At 54.5% G+C, this 13,597-nt stretch overlaps 1 long non-coding RNA gene across 1 annotated transcript; it reads left to right on the forward strand.

The window, feature by feature from the left end:
- Positions 1-392: 392 nt before the first annotated feature.
- On the forward strand, positions 393-2,593 carry LOC120240683. Its single transcript, XR_005530688.1, has 3 exons — positions 393-1,206; positions 1,405-2,059; positions 2,555-2,593. It is a non-coding gene; the product is annotated as an uncharacterized LOC120240683 (long non-coding RNA).
- The last annotated feature ends 11,004 nt before the right edge of the window (positions 2,594-13,597 follow it).

Consider the following 13,597-nt stretch of genomic DNA (forward strand, 5'->3'; position numbering starts at 1 on the left):
GAGGAAGGCAAACCATGGAAGGCGGCNGGCGGGGACACAGCCACCCAGAGAAGGCGGCCGGGGGAGGGGGGGGCGGGGGGGGGTTGCCGTGCCAGCGGATGCTGAGTCTGAAGGCGATGGGGAAGGAAAGAAGCAACGTGAGTCCCCGTGAAACGGTATTTAGACTGGATGCTGTAATTGAAGGGCAAAGAGGACCAGCTGGAGATACTGTACCAAACTGAAGGTCAGTTTGTTTTGCACGGGGATCTGGGAAGCAGTCCTGAAGCCGTGTGCACACTAGGCGGGAACACACTTGTGAGCACACAGTGGACTAATCAGATTTCTCACTGGTGGAGCAAGAAGTTACAAGTAGGGAGGAGCAGGGCGGGAGGGGTGGGTGGCCTTGAATTGGACCCAGGAATCGGTGTGATCTGTGGTTGTAAGCCTCGCGTACACAGAGACAGACACAAATATGGAAGTGTGTGTGTGCCGGGGTTAGGGTACAGACGTGTGGGCTCTCACTGTTTGCTCGGGCACACAGACACCCCATTTGCACGGGCACCCCCTCCCAGCACCCAGATCTTGGGTTTCAAGCACCGTTTTCCAGTATAGGAAAGCAGGGACCCTTGGAGAGCTGGCTGGCCCGGGACCGGGGCAGGGAGAGCACGAGCCAGAAGGGAAGGGTGCTGGGAAGAGACGGGCGCTAGTTGAGAGCGCCCAGGAGCCGCCCAGAAGGAGCTGGGGCGCTTCGAAGATGGTGCACTGAGGGAGAATCGGGTTGCAAGCCAAGCGTCAAGGAAGCATCTGCGAATCCCTGCCCATGTAAAGCCCTCAGATGCAGAAACTCCGGGTACAAAAAGGGCAGCTGTTCCCGATGGAAGAGCCCCAGATAAATGCACAGGGACCGCAGAGACCCCAGACCACCCCGGGCTGCCACAGTGAGCATGGCTGCCGGCGGCTGATGGGCGCCGAGGGCAGAAGTGTGAGGAGCGACAGGGTGTCCGTTGAGTACGGGGAAAACCCCGCGGACACCGCCCCAGCCCGTGACCGAGGTCAGCCTCCCCAGTGTGACGCAGACCCCGTGTACCACATCTTTATTTTTTAAGACTATTTATTGAAGTAATCCCCACATCCAACATGGAGCTCGAACTCACGACCCTGAGATCAAGAGTCGCACGCACCACCCACTGGGCCAGCCACGCGCCCGAGGGGAACACTTTTTTAAAGGTGGGACGTGCTTGGTCTGTTTGTGGGACTGAACAGGCAGAGGGGGAGCAATTGGTAAGGGTGGGGGGTCCCGCGGAGGGGGGTCTGGGAGGGTGAGAGGCCTTGCCTGCCTCCGCGGGGTTGGCAGTGCTCTGGGATGGGGTAAGTTTATGTGCAGAGGATGGAGAGGTCTAAGACGCTGTGGCTGTGGGCTGACAGACGTGACGCCATCTGATGAGGACGGACAGCGTTCCCCTCCCCCCGAGGCGTTCCTGGGCTCCTGACGGTGCCTCCCCCGAACCGCACTTGGACCAGGGGCCCACACCCTGGGGTTCCTTCCTCGGAATTTTCCAAGTCCTTCCGTCACTTGGGAATTGGTGTGTGCGAGTGCGCCTGCGCCCAGCCTCTGCCGGCACTTCTGGGATCCAACGCCGTCCTGCCTCGTGAACAGCACCTAAATGTGGTGGCGTGGGGGCTGTCCTCTGACCCACGGCCGTCTCCAGGACTGTTACCCCATCTCCTGCGCAGACTCCATGTGCTTGTCAGGTGTTCGTGGGGGTGGCCGCACCCATCTCCACCCAGGGCTCTGAGACACTTGCTCTCACGCCAGTGACCTTTGTCCTTTCCAGCCTCTGATCAGGTGCTGCTGTCACACCCTGTGGGAAAAGAGACGGACCCCCCATATTCCAGTGGGACGTCCCTTCTCGCTCCACGCCCTGTCCCGTCCCCTTTGCTGTCCCCCGTCCTGGCCCCTGACTGGCAACGTGGAGGGCACCGGTGTGGGCAGCATTGAGAGTCCTGGCATCGCAGTGATCAGCTGCGGAGCCAGGAGCAGACGCGGCTGGAGGTCACTTCCTGCAGAAGATTCTCAGCAGTGAGTCCCACACAACCAGGCAGTTGTGAATTATCATTCACATCTGCACCTGTGGCCCCGTCTGCTAAGCATGTGGGAGCCCTGGGAGCCGGAATCTGTGGCGGTGGGATGGACGGCACAGCGTCCGGGCCCACGTGGGCCAGCATGGAAGAGGCAGCCTTGGGGCGCTCAGAGGCTCTGACTTGTGTCGGTGCAGACAGGCTCCCAAGAGTCGTACACGGTGAGTGACAACTGAGCTGTCACCCCGGCCTTGCAGCGCGCGAGGGGGATCTGAGGTAGCATGTGCACTGGTGAGGGGCAAGGGGGGGGCAGGGGGCGAGGGGGTGGGGGGCGAGGGGGCGAGGCCGCTCTTGTGGGTCAGGGAACCCATCTGCCCTGTGTTCTATGTCTTTCCTGATACAAGCCAAGGTGCCTGTTTTGGGCCTGTACATTTTATAGTATGTGTATATATATATATTTTTTTTTAATTTTCTTTTTTTTAATGTTTTATTTCAGAGAGAGAGAGAGAGAGAGAGACAGCATGAACAGAGGAGGGTCAGAGAGAGAGGGAGACACAGAATCTGAAGCAGCTCCAGGCTCTGAGCTGTCAGCACAGAGTCCAACGCGGGGCTTGAATCCACGAACCGTGAGATCATGACCTGAGCTGAAGTCGGACCCTTAACCGACAGAGCCCCCCAGATGCCCCTGTTTGTGCTTTTTATTTATTTATTTATTAAAAACAATTTTTTTTAATGTTTTATTTATTTCTAGGAGAGAGAGACGCGTGAGCAGGGGAGGGTCAGAGAGAGAGGGAGTCACAGACTGAAACAGGCTCCAGGCTCTGAGCTGGCAGTCAGCACAGAGCCCGACGCGGGGCTCGAACCCACGAACCGCGAGATCATGACCTAAGCAAAAGTGGGACGCTTAACCGACTAAGCCACCCAGGTGCCCCTGTTTGTGCTTTTTAAACCACTGTTCTGAAGCAGGGTTTGATCAGAAATGCACGTCCGTAGTAGGAAGATGAGAAAATACAGTGATGTTGAGAGGTGTCGGTCAGTTCCAGGCTGCTTGACAGAACCCCACAAACCCAGCCTGGGCTCACGAGCAACACACATTTGTGCCTCGCACTTGTGGAGGCTGGAAGTCCAAGTTGAAGGTGGCAGCTGTGCTGTCTGGGGAGGCCTCTTCCTGCTTCATAGGAAGGCTGCGTCTCCTCGCCGGGTCCTCACATGGGGGCAGGGGCGAGGGCTCCCTTTTGTAAGGGCACCTCTCATGACCTAATCCCCTAAAGGCCCCACCCCCCACTGCCATCATCTCAGAGGTCAGGTCCCGGCATGTGAATTTAGGGGGGATGCAGACACTCAGACTGTAACAAAATGCGTAGCCCAAGTAGTTTATTGTGATCGTGGGTCGTGGTGGAGCTCACTCTGCTACTGTCCCCTCGGCACAGCGGGGTAATGAGCGTGCCCACCCCCTAAGGAAGGAGGTGCGGATCGGGCGGCCCCGTCTGAAAATCATGTGCGGCAGGATCGACGTGTATCCGCCTGCGTCTGGCTGAGAGCAGTGCTGGGCACATAATAAGCCCTTAGTAAACGTTAGCCTGTTAGATACCAAGTGAGAAAAACGTATGTTGTATACGTGGCTAGTTTTAGGATTGTAAACTGTAGAACGCTGTATTAAATCCTTGAAGAAATAATTACCAAGCTCTGACTCTGCCCCAGGCTCCGAGGGTCCCGAGCTGATCCGGAATACTAGCTTTTAAGAATTATCATTGAAGTTCTTTTAAGCCAGCTCTTAATCTGCACGTACTGAGGGAGGTGAAATTTAGGTTATAATGAATTGCTGGGGGGCCACGGACACACAGCATCGGGACCCCATTCCGTCCTCGCCCTGTGACTTCCTCTGACCTCTTACAGAGCACACAGGCTGGGGGGCTGGGCGGAAGGAGGCCCAGGTGACCGCAGGTAGCTTGCGGACAGGTGGGCGAGGCCGGTGGTCCAGAGCTCGCAATGTCGTTTAGTTTCTGTAGACCACGTGGCGGCATGGGCGGGAACGCTCCCATGGGCGCGGTGGCCCTGCGTCTGGGCTGGTCGTGCCGGTTGGTACCAGCCACCCGAGCCGTCGGTGCATCCCGCCTCCTGTGCACCGTCTGCCTGTCCCCCTCTAATCGCAGAGGCGGCCGGCACCCAAGGATGTCTCCGCTGGACGCAGCGAGGCAGTGGGCAGCGAGGCTGGCTCTGGGCACCTCTGTGGGCATCCCACGGGACGTGCCTGCTGCTTCGGGCCCAGCGCGCGGGCCAAGTGCACTTGGCTTCTAGTTCAGGACGGCTCCTACCAATCGAGCCCTGCTCACCAGCATTTTCTAAGTTTTCGGCTTCTAACCTGGACAAGGTCGTTTGCCGGCCCGGTGGGGAGACTGCCAGCCAGCGTGCACAGCCGGGGAGTGTCCCGGCGCGTGGCTTTGTGTGGGAGCGCTGCAGCCGGGCTTCCCGCCGCCCTGACTGCGTGCGTCCTCTGCTCCCGAGCCAGGAGACGGGGCGGCAGCAGCTCGCGGAAGCCCCCTCCCCAGAACCCCCACACCCTGGTGGCCAAACCCTGCTTGCTAACACCATGTGCTGGTTTTGCTTGTGTTTGAACTTGGCACATGTAGAATCACTCTGTCTGTTCCTTTCTGCGCCCGCTTCTCTGTTTGATGTCAGGTGAGGGTCCTCCATGGTGCGGCGCCGGCGCCGGGCCTTAGGGTTTACGTCGTTCCTATGCGCCGCTGTGATGGTTCACACTTGATGCGCCGTGTGTGTTGATGGCAGTGCGTGCCTGTCCGAGCGGGAGGGCTCAGTCACAGCACGGATGAGTGAGGCAATCAGTGATTGGAGGGTCCGGAAAATGACTTTCAGGTGTGAATGTGTTGGAGCCCGTGTTTATTAGCTCGTAAGTCTTACTTCACGTTGGTGGATTTTGCGTGTCCCTCTGACGGGCACAGGGCACGTCTGTCCGTCCTTCGTCACAGTGGTTCCCATCATGGGGACCAGGGCAGGATGGAGCGCCCAGCTGTGAGGGGTAACTCTTCTGGGTTTATCTTTTTATTTATTTTATTAAAAACATTTTTTAATGTTTGTTTATGTTTGAGAGAGAGAGGAAAGACAGAGCATGAGCAGGGCACGGGCAGAGAGGGAGGGAGACACAGAATCCTAAGCAGCTCAAGGCTCCAGGCTGTCAGCACAGGGCCCAGCAAAGGGCTCGAACCCATGAGCTTTGAGATCATGATCTGAGCCCAGGTCAGATGCTTAACCAACTGAGCCCCCCGTGCGCCCCGTAACTCCTCTGATTTTAAAAACAGTTTCCCCTCTGAGACCTTGGATTTGGGGGAGAGTGGTTCTGAAGACTCGGAGGGCTGTTTCCATGGAGATGGGAAGGAAAGTGTTCCCTGAGCGCTGCTGACCGGCTGAGCGCCGCGGGCCATCTTGCTGGGTTTCTACGACCAGCATCCTCGTCCCGTTTGCAGATCGGGAGCCGGGGCTCGGTGACTCGCCCCCGTGGAGGGGTGGAGGAGGGCGGGCGGCTGCGGCAGGTGCCCCAGCCGGGGCTGAACTGATTTGACCGCCTCCAGAGTCCAGCCCTGCCCGTGTGCCGGGTAGTCATCTCCTTGAAACAAGGCATGGTTTTCTTGGTCTCTATCTCCCTGAGCCTCGTTCACTTCTGAGGAGTACGTGGGAAGGTTCCAGAAGGTGGTGGAGTGGGAAGCACCAGGAACCTGTCTCCCTACCTGGGCAGCTGTTGCCCTGGCATGATCTGACATCCCCCTTGGGGACCCTGGAGTTGACCCTGGAGTCAACTTCCAGGTAAGGGCTTGGACGGCTAAGAGTTCTGGTCACTTCTCGCTCTTGGCACGGCGGCAACTGTCCCCAGCCACGTGGCAGGCTGCCGTGAACCTGGTCCTGGAGCGGGGGGGGGACGTGGGGGGGGCAGGACTCTGTCCTCCAAATACTGGGGCTCTGTGCTCTTACTGCGGATTGCCACTGCTGGTCACAGAGGTGCAGAGAAGGGAGAAGAGGGCAGCCGGTGCCCTCACCCCTGCCCTGCTGTACAGGCCCCTCTCTGCAGCCCAAACAGCCTCCAGCGCGTTTCAAGGGCCCTCAGTCCTTATTTTCTCAAACCCTTCGTTTTTCACTTTTTCCCTCCTTTCAGGAGCCAGAAATTACAGACTTGGATATTCAAAAGCTGCATAAATAGGAAAATTAGAAAGTGCCTGTGTATGTCCAGGGGGGGCTCAGAAAAGACCTGAGAAGATTTTAAATTTATGCCTCAGGTCGATCCTTGGTACAGAGACGGCCTACATCAATCAGAAAAGCAAAACCAAAAAATCAGTAATAAAACTATAACAAAATCAATAGAGCAAACCCAGGGGAAAGTGGGGGCAGGGGATGGCGGGGGAGAATCTGATTTTCAGAGTTGCCGCATTGTTAGATTCAAATGTCCAGTTTTCAAAAAAAAAAAATCACCAGAAATAAACAGTAAAGTGTGGCCTGTTCAAAGGGAAAAAATAAATCAACAGAAAACTATCCCTGAAAAGATTTGGCGGCAGATCCATTAGATAAAGACTTTAAGACAATAGTTTTATTTATTTATTTAAATTTTTTTTTAGTTTATTTATTTTTGAGAGAGAGAGAGAGCACAAGCAGGGGAGGGGCAGAGAAAGAAGGGGACACAGAATCTGAAGCAGCTCCAGGCTCTGAGCTGTCAGCACAGAGCCCGACGTGGGGCTCGAACCCACGAACCGCGAGATCATGACCTGAGCCAAACTCGCACTTTTAACCGACTGAGCCACCCAGACGCCCCAAGACAATAGTTTTAAACATGCTTAAAAAAAACTAAAGGGGGATGTAGAGAGAGTCAAGAAAATAGAAGTGCTGACAAAACGGAAATACCAAGGGAGAGAGAAACCAAAAAGAAATTCTGGATCTTGGGGCTCCTGGGTGGCTCAGTCGGTTGAGTCCGAGGAACAGAAGGAAAAACAATGGAAGAAAAGTGAACAGAGCCTAAAGGGCATGGGCAACATGTTGTATAAAATACAAAGCAAATTCAGCAGCATAGTAAGGGGATTATACACCATGACCAAGTGGGCTTTATTCCTGGGGTACAAGACGGTGTAACATGAAAATTAATCAGTGTGATAAACCTTTGGATGAAGGAAGAAGGCCCACATGATTATATCAGTGTGGAAAAAGTATGTGACAAAATTCAACACCCTTTTCTAATAAAAGACTCAATAAACCAGGTTCAGAAGGGAACTCCCTCAACAAAATAAAGACCATCTATGGAAAGCCCACAGTGAACATCATACTCAATGGGGGAGAGACTGAGAGCTTTTCCTCGAAGACCAGGAACAGGCAAGGAGGCCTCTGCTTTAGCCACTTTTATTCAACCAGTTCTAGAGGTTTCAGCTAGAGCAGTTAGGCAAGAAAAAGAAATAAAAAGCATTGGAATAAAAAAAATTGGAAAAGAAGAGAAATAATCTCAATTCACAGATGTGAGGTCTTCTTATACGTAGGAAACCTAAAGTTTCCAGTAAAAAAAAAAAAAAAAGAACTGTTGGAACTAAAAAAGAAAAAATGAATTCAAAGTAGCAGGACACAAAATCAACACACAAAAATCAGTTGGATTTTATACACTAACAATGAGCAACCTGAAAAGGAAATTACAAAAGCAATTCCATTTACAGTAGCATCAAAAAAGAATAAATGCTTAGAGTTAATGCAGAAAGGGAGGGACTTGTACAGTGAGACAGTTTTGAGAAGAACGTTTTCAATATTTGAACATTTCTCATAGCAGCACTCTCCACAATAGCCAAAACATGGAAAGAGCCTAAGTGTCCATCAACGGACGAATGGATCAAGCAGATGTGGTTTATCTATACGATGGAGTACTGCATGGCAATGAGAAGGAATGACATCTGGCCTGTGTAGCAACATGGATGGACCTTGAGGGTGTTACGCTGAGCGAAATAAGTCAGGCAGAGAAGGACAAATACCATATGTTTGCACGTATAGGAGGATTAGGAGGAACTTAACAGAGGACCGTGGGGGAGAAGAAGGGGGGAAATGGTCGGGGAGAGGGAGAGAGGCAAACCATGCGAGACTCTTGAATGCTGAGAACAAACTGAGGGCTGATGGGGGTGGGGGGAGGGGGGATGGGCACTGGGTGATATGTGGAAACCAACTTGACAATAAACTATTAAAAAAATTAAAAATGTTAAAAAAATATTTGAACATTTCTGAAAGACAGGAAAGACATGAATAAATGGAAACACTTTCCTCCTCATGGATTGGAACATGTAACATTGTTAAGATGTCCATACTGCCCAGAGCCATCTACAGAGTCAGTGCAGTAAGTATCAAAATCCCAAGGACGTTTTTTACAGCAATAGAAAAACTGATTGCAAAATTTGGATGGGATCTCACGGGGGTAAGATTTCACAGCCTTGCATCGGGCAGTGATTTCCTGGATATGACACCAAAAGCATAGGCAACAACAGAAAGACCAGGCAGATCGGAGTTCATGAAAATTTTTAAAAATTGGCATCAAAAGACACCATCAGCAGTACAAAGGCAAGTCCTAGAATGGAAGAAAATACTTGCAAATTGTGTATCTGATAAGGGGTTGTTAATAGAAGACAACGCTGTTAAAAAATTGGCAAAGGACTTGAATAGTCGAAGAAGACATGCACGTGGCCGCAAGCGCATGAGAAGACGCACATCACCGGCCATCAGGGAAGTGCCACTCAAAACCACAGAAGCTGCCACATCACACCCGTTAGGATAGCCACTTAAAAGTAAGTGGGCCAAAGAGAGTGCGGTCAACCTGGCTCTTTGTTCTGATGCGTCCCATCGCCGTGAGCTCTGTCTCACTCTCCGTACACAGGCTTCAGGCTCGTCTTGCGCCTCCCATGCCCAAGCCCTGGGGTCTGTGTTTCTCCGGGGAGCCTGGTTCTGTAGACCGTGGAGCGCGCATTTGGAAACCAGGGTCCGGGTGCTGTGTTCGTGGCTGTCGTGGCCTGAGCCCCTCCGGGGTGGCGAGGACACAGGTGCACAGGTACACGTGCTTCTATGTGGACTCCCGTCTACACCCCCTGGAGGTACTGAAGCCCCGGCGCTGCCACGGGCCCCTCCAGCGCGATGCCACAGAATCTCTTTGGTTTTCTCCTTGTCCGTATCTGCAGCTCCCCTTTCCAAGCGCAAGAACCTGTCCCCCACGTCCCCGGTGCATCCCCTGGCCCTGCCCTGTCCCCTGGACCGGGCACCACGCCTCGCGGGGACGCCGGCTCACCCGCTCCGGCCGGGACACCCGGTGCGCCACCGCCCTTTCCCCGCGAGGAAGCGGCCTCGCCCCTTGCGGGGTCTGGGACTCCGCACGGGGCCGCTGCTGGGCTCCTGGCCGTGTGCCGTCCGGGCTGCGGGCGGGCAGCGGGCACTCTCCCTGGGCGCCGCCCCTGGGCCCCGTGAGGCTCTGCGGCCTTCGCACCCCTGCGCCCTGTGCAGCGAGCCCTGCCCTCCCGCAGCCTTGCAGTGCTGGGCTCCCCACGGCTCTGCCTGTCCAACGAGGAAGGATGTGAAGGAAGTTCATCCCTTCTTGCAGCCTGGCTTTACACGCTTTCTGAAAACGTTACTTAGCAGTTAGAGGCTCACTTCCGGGGGGACCTGCGCCCTTTGCTGCTCGCCCAGGGCGTTCGTCTGCCCTGAGGACGCTCTTTCCTCAAAGGCAGTTTGATGTGGCACCATGACTGCCGCATCCCCGTCCTTGTGAACGGCTTCTCGCGTGTTGTCCCGAGGCCCTTACCCCTCCTGCTTTCCCACGTTTTAGGCGCATCTCGCAGATAACAGGTGGCTGCGTGGCTGCCATCTCCTCGGAGAACTCTCTCGTGACTGGAGCCGGGTATGGGTCTGGCCCTCCTGTCTGTGTTTTCTGTTTCTCCCGTCCTGTGCCCAGGGCCGCTTCCATCCCCCTTCCTTCCGATCGATTCCGTTCCCCATCTCCCTTGTTCCCCGCACCGCGGGTTTTCCATTTCACTTTCGTTGCCACAGTCTGCTAAGACAAAGGACATTTATCGTAGACGGAAATCACGGTGGAATAACGACCTCTTGCTGACAGTGAGGAGGAGTCACCCCGAACCCGGGTCTGTACTCGATAAGGACAGTGTCGTCCCCACAGGCTGGGGAGACGGATGGACACGTGTGGCCGGGTGCAGCCTCAACAAGCCTCGCCCGCCAGGCGCAGCCCCTCCACGCAGCAAGGACGTGGAAATGTTCCTTCTGCCTCCTGAAGTCAGCCCTGGAAACTGAGAGGAGGTTGGGGGTGGGGGTCGGCCTGTCTGGGAAGCTGGTGGGAGTGTGTGGGAAGTGGGCGAACGCACTTGATTATTTCTCTGGCATCATCTCCCTGGGGGAGAAGGAATGAATGGCTCAGGTGGCAAGATCCTGATGAAGTGAATTTATTTTAAAGAAATTTATCTGAAAAGAATATGTTGGTCAAGAAAAATAGCATCGTTTAGTGACATGCATGCACAGCTTGGAGTCAAATGCATGTTTATTGTTGGTGATGGCATCTGGCTTTTAGCCACGCCATTGCTGCCCAGCCAGGGGACTGCATTTTCCAAACGTGAGAGGAAATGTTGGGTCCTCTTTTCCTTCCTGGCATGTAGTCACGATGGCTGGTGCTCCGCAGCTATCTTGGCCTGTGAGGCACTGCACCAAGGAGGGCAGAGCAGGAAGAGCTTATTTAATACATACTTAGGAGGGGCGCCTGGGGGGCTCAGTCAGCAAAGCGTCCGACTTCAGCACAAATTGTGATCTTGCAGTCCGTGGGTTCGAGCCCCGCGTCGGGCTCTGTGCTGACAGCTCCGAGCATGGAACCTGCTTCGGATCCTGTGTCTCCCTCTCTCTGCACCCCTCCCCTGCTCATGCACTTTTTCTCTCTCTCAAAAACAAATATGAACCTTAAAAAATGTAATAAATACATATGAGATCTGATGAGGCCTGCTGTTCTCAGGCCTGCTTCCTCCCGGCCGAGTCGCTCACCAAGCCGCAGACGTGAGCAATGGGCAGGAGGAAGCAGCCCATCACACTCTCGCTCTCCCCGTACCACCTTCTGGCTTCATCTTCTCTGCCGCAGCTCATCCTAAGGTGTGAAATTCAAGTTCATTGTATACTTAACATTCATCTCACATTGCTTCTCTTGCCTGACCTCTGCCTGAAGCTTTGCCCACTGCTTCCGTGCACCAGCTGGGAGACAGAAGTGAAACCTTAGGGGCACGCAGAGAGAGAAGCCGAATGTCCTGCCTGGCAGTTGTGGGCGAGCCGCTGACCCGTCGATAGCAATGCAGGCAGCTGGGACGTCGTGGGGTGGTCAGTGTGCAACACAGGCATCGGTAAGCTTGTCCACGTCGTTGTCTGTAAGCCAGGATGACGGGCAGACTCTTCCGGACCCGCACACCCGCAGGGGCCTCGCGGAGACAGGTGTGGAAGCCAGAGCAAGGCGGCCAGGATGCAGGGGGAAGGCTGGACGGGAGTGGAGAGTGGGGGTGGGCCTGAGCGTGCTGACGGTGGGCCATCAGAACAGAGGTGAGAGAGTCTCACGTGAGCCGTGAAAACAGCAAGGGTGGAGCCCCACACCATGGGCCACAGTACGTGAACCGGAGGGGCGGGTGGCAGTCGGGGTGAAGGACCCCGAGGTCGCTGCACGTCGCAGGAGGCCGGAGCTAGCCACTTCAGACTTGCCCGATCCAAGCACAGTTAAAGATGTAAACGGCACCACTAAAAAATAATAGAGTAAGTGTATGACTCTTAAATAGTAGAGAGAGAAGTGGGGTAGGAAGATTTTAAACCTCAAGATGAGGAAAAGATACCTAGAGAAAGCCCCCCGCCAGCAGGTGGTGGGCAGAGGTGGGGAGGGGGAGGGTGTGGCCAGAGGGTCCCTGGGCACCGGGGCCTGGCCCACGCTCTGCCCTCCGCCAGTCTGAGGCCGACAGCTGGAGACGGGTGGAATTAGCATCCCCTCTGCCTCCTGCAAGAATGTAAGCTGTGCTGTGTGTCTATGTGTTCTTTTCCTCTACTAGATTGAGTTTGTTTTTAATGTTGTTTATTAATCTATGTATTTTTGAGACACACCCACACACCCACACACACACTGTGCAAGTTAGGGAGGGAGAGAGAATGAGGGAGACAGAGAATCCCAAGGGGAGCCCAAGCAGGCTTTGCACTGTCAGCACAGAGCCTGACGTGGGGCTTGAACTCATGAACCCTGAGATCATGACATGAGCCGAAAAATTCAAGAGTTGGTTGCTCAAACGACTAAGCCACCCAGGTGCCCGGCAATTAGATTGAGTCTTTTACTTTTTTTTTTTTTTTTACTGTTTATTTTTGAGAGAGAGAGAGAGAGACGTGCCATCAGGGGAGGGGCAGAGAGAGAGGGAGACACAGAATCTGAAGCAGCTCCGGGCTCCAGCTGTCGGCACAGAGCCCGACGCGGGGCTCGAACTCACAGATGATGAGATAATAGCCCGAGTTGAAGTCAGATGCTTAACCGACTGAGCCACTCAGGTGCTCCTAGAGGGAGTCTTAAAAGCAGAGGCTGTATTTAAAAAATGTATTTGGGCACCTGGGTGGCCCAGTCGTTTAAGCATCCGACTTTGGTTCAGGTCATCCTCCAGCAGGTGGGTCCCCGCGGTGTTGGGGTGTCACCGTCCTGGCAGGTGGGTCCCTGCGGTGTTGGGGTGTCATGTCCTGGCAGGTGGGTCCCCGCGGTATTGGGGTGTCACCTCCTCTGGCAGGTTGGTGTGTTCCCCACCTGGAAGGTCTGTGAGCTCCAGCTAGGATATTATGGAAGCCTCATTACAACTGATCGAATCATTGGCTGTCGGTGATTAACTCTCGCTTAGGCCTCATGACGCCCGGAGGTGATTTTGCTCCTCTTAGCGCCTGGCAGCTGAGCCCGGGAGGTTAGCAAAGGCTTGGCCCTGAATTTGCAGCGGCTTTTTGGCTTCAGAGGCAGAGCCCAGAGCCCCTGTTTGTCCAGGGAAAATCGCTGCCCTGTGGCCGTGCCTGGAGCCCCTTCCCGGTTCCAGCGCCCCCTCCCGTCCCTCGAGGCCCCTTCCCTCCCGGAGCCAGCAGTTTCCCAAGGAAGTCACTTCAAGGGCATGTGAAGAAGCACATTTCCCAGCCCTTCCCACCCCCAGCGGGATGATTGGGTTTCTGTCTCCTGAGAAGCCCTTTCCTGTCAGTCACAGTCAGACGTGATCAGAGGGCCAATTCCCATTAAATTGCCAATGATGTATCAACCCGTCACTTCTTTTCAACCGTTAAAAAGTTTCCAATCCAATAATTTCCTTTTCTTCCTTCTAACTCTTCCTGCTTCTAACTGCAATCAAAGCAGGGTCAGGCAGCGCCTCCCCCTCCCCTGGGGTTTTCAATTTCCATCTCCCGGGAGGGATTCGAGGGGCTTTCGTTTTTCTCTGTAGATTGCAAGTCGTCACTGGAAGTATCCTTCCTCCCGTGTTTCCCTTTAGTA

This window comes from Hyaena hyaena, unplaced genomic scaffold (assembly GCF_003009895.1).
Source record: "Hyaena hyaena isolate Hyena2069 unplaced genomic scaffold, ASM300989v1 scaffold_254, whole genome shotgun sequence".
NCBI classification, from domain to species: domain Eukaryota; kingdom Metazoa; phylum Chordata; class Mammalia; order Carnivora; family Hyaenidae; genus Hyaena; species Hyaena hyaena.